Raw genomic sequence first — 2936 nt, 5'->3', positions numbered from 1 at the left:
CTTTTCCTCCCCGCACCCCACCCTTTGCTCCCTTCTCCTATCCCCCTAGTTAGGGAGACTGTACTGGTTTTTCTATTTTTCCCATTGGTGAGATACAAAGCTAACAGTAAGACACCACAGGGTGTTCAAAAAGTCAGATACATTTGTTTGTAAACAGTATTTTAGTTACTATCCAAATAATATGCTAAATGATTTTCTTCAACCTCCAAACCCCTCCTCAGGTGAAGCATCTCTAAATATAATGCGACGGGTCCAATTGTTAATCTGAAAAGTACAATAAAAACACAATGAGAGCTCTTCTGCCATTGCTACCACCATCCTTGGCACAACTCACCTTGCTTGGATCGTCCTGGGAGAATCTACTGCCATACACCACCATGACGAACTTCACAGTAGACCAGATCGGGGCCATCATGGAGAAGAAGGCCAATATCCGAAACATGTCCATCATTGCCCACGTGGACCATGGCAAGTCCATGCTGATGGACTCGCTGTGTGCAAGGCCACTGTCATTGTCTCTGCCGGTACTGGGGAGACCCGCTTCACCAACACCTGGAAGGATGAGCAGGAACGCTGCATCACCATCAAGTCAATAGCTATCTCCCTCTTCTATGAGCTCTCAGAGAATGACTTGAACTATGTCAAGTAGAACAAGGATGGTTATGGCTTTCTCATCAACCTCATCAGCTCCCCCGGGCATGTGGACTTCTCCTCGGAGGTGACTGTTGCCCTCCGTGTCACTGATGGTGCCTTGGTGGTGGTGGATTGTGTATCTGCTGTGTGCGTGCAGACAGAGAGAGACGGTGCTGTGGCAGGCCACTGCTGAGCATAGCAAGCCTGTGCTGATGATGAACAAGATGGACCGGGCTCTGCTCGAGCTGCAGCTGGAGCCTGAGGAGCTTACCAGACCTTCCAGCACATTGTGGAGAATGTCAGTGTCATCATTTCCACCTACAGGGAGGGTGAGAGTGGCCCATGGACAACATCATAATCGACCCTGTACTTAGGACTGTCAGCTTTGGGTCTGGACTCCATAGCTGGGTCTTCACCTTGAAGGAGTTTGTAGAGATGTATGTGGCCAAATTTGCTGCTAAGGGCAAGGGCCAGCTGGCGCCTGCTGAGCAGGCCAAGAAAGTGGAGGACATGATGAAGAAGCTGCGAGCTGACCTGTATTTTGATCCAGCCAACAGCAAATTCAGCAAGTCAACCACCAACCCTGATGGCAAGAACTACCACAGATACCCTGCCAGCTCATCTTAGACCCTATTTTCAAGGTGTTTGATGAGATTCATGAATTTCAAGAACGAGGAGACAGCAAAGTTGACTATGCCTTTGGCCATGTGTTCTTAGGTCTGGTGTCCACTGGCCTGAAGGTCAGGATCATGGGGCCCAACTACACCTCTGGGAAGAAGGAGGACGTGTACCTGAAGCCCATCCAGAGAACAATATTGATGACGTGCTGTTACGTGGAGCTGACTGAAGATGTGCCTTGTGGGAACATGGTGGGTCTGGTGGGCGTGGAACAGTTCCTGGTGAAGACTGGCACCATCCCCAACTTTGAGCATGCCCAAAACATGCAGGTGATGAAGTTCAGCCTGAACCCCATTGTCCAGGTTGCTGTGGAGGCCAAGAATCCAGCCGACCTTCCCAAGCTAGTGGAGGGGCTCAAACAGCTAGCCAAGTTAGACCCTATGGTGCAGTGTGTCATTGAGGAATCAGGGGAGGATACCATTGCAGGCACTGAGGAGCTGCACCTGGAGATCTGTCTGAAGGACCTGGAGGAGGACCATGCATGCATTCCCATCAAGAAAGCTGACCCCGTAGTCTCATACCATGAGACTGTCAGGAGTTGAATGCGCTCTGCCTGTCTAGAGAACTCTGTCCAAGTTCTCCAACAAGTACAACCAGCTGTACATGAAGGCATGGCCCTTCCCTGACGGCCAGACCTTGAAAAGGGCGAGGTGTCCACCTGCCAGGAGCTCAAGCAGTGGGCCCACTATCTGGCCAAGAAGTAGAAGTGGAATATGGCCAAGGCCTGCAAGATCTGGTGCTTTGGCCCGATGGCACTGGCCCCAGTGTCCTCACTGACATCACCAAGGGTGTACAGTATCTCAACAAAATCAAGGATAATGTGGTAGCTGGCTTTCAGTGGGCCACCAAAGAGCAGGCTCTGTATGAGGAAAACATGCATGACATGCACTTTGATGTGACCCTGCATGAGGACGCCATCCACTGTGGGAGTGGCCCGATCATCCCCACTGCCCGGTGCTACCTTTACACTAAGAGGCTGACCACCCAGCCCTGGCTTATGGAGCCTATCTACCTTGTGGAGACTCAGTGTCTGCAATAAGTGAAATTGGTGGCATCTATGGAGTCCTGAACAGGAAGTGGGGTCATGTCTTTGACAAGTCCCAGGTGGCTGGCACCCCCATCTTTGTTGTGAAGGCCTACCCACCTGTGAATGAATCCTTTGGCTTCACTGCTGACCTGACGTCCAACACTGGTGGTAAGACCTCCCCCCAGTGCATTTTTGACCACTGGCAGATCCTGCCCAGGGATCCCTTCCACAACAGCAGCCACCCCAGCCAGGTGGTGGCCAAAACACACAAGTGAGAAGGCCTGAAGGAAGGCATCCTAGCCCTGGATAACTTCCTGGACAATTTGTAGGCAGCCCTCCCCTGCAGCCCACCACCCTGGATGGGACTGAGCACAGCCCCTGCACACGGCTGACAATTGACCATAGCAACAAGACCTCACATTCTCCATGACACCTTGAGACTGTCCAGACACTGATGCTCCACCTGACAGGTGCTGGGACACACTCAGTGCCATCACTCAACATGAACTCTTGATGCCATTTCTTTTGATATTTATTTCAAGATTTCAGAAGCAACAGAAATGCCCTGACAGCAGGGACTTATTTGGCCGGTGGGGAA

General features: G+C 51.4%; 1 pseudogene; it reads left to right on the top strand.

Annotated features, from left to right (window-relative positions):
• Positions 1–377: 377 nt before the first annotated feature.
• On the top strand, positions 378–2667 carry LOC110591693 (annotated as a pseudogene).
• Positions 2668–2936: the final 269 nt, after the last annotated feature.

This window comes from Neomonachus schauinslandi, chromosome 1, assembly GCF_002201575.2.
Source record: "Neomonachus schauinslandi chromosome 1, ASM220157v2, whole genome shotgun sequence".
Classification (NCBI taxonomy): Eukaryota; Metazoa; Chordata; class Mammalia; order Carnivora; family Phocidae; genus Neomonachus; species Neomonachus schauinslandi.
The sequence above is the reverse complement of the archived record's forward strand: the minus strand, read 5'-3'. Positions and strand labels throughout refer to the sequence as shown.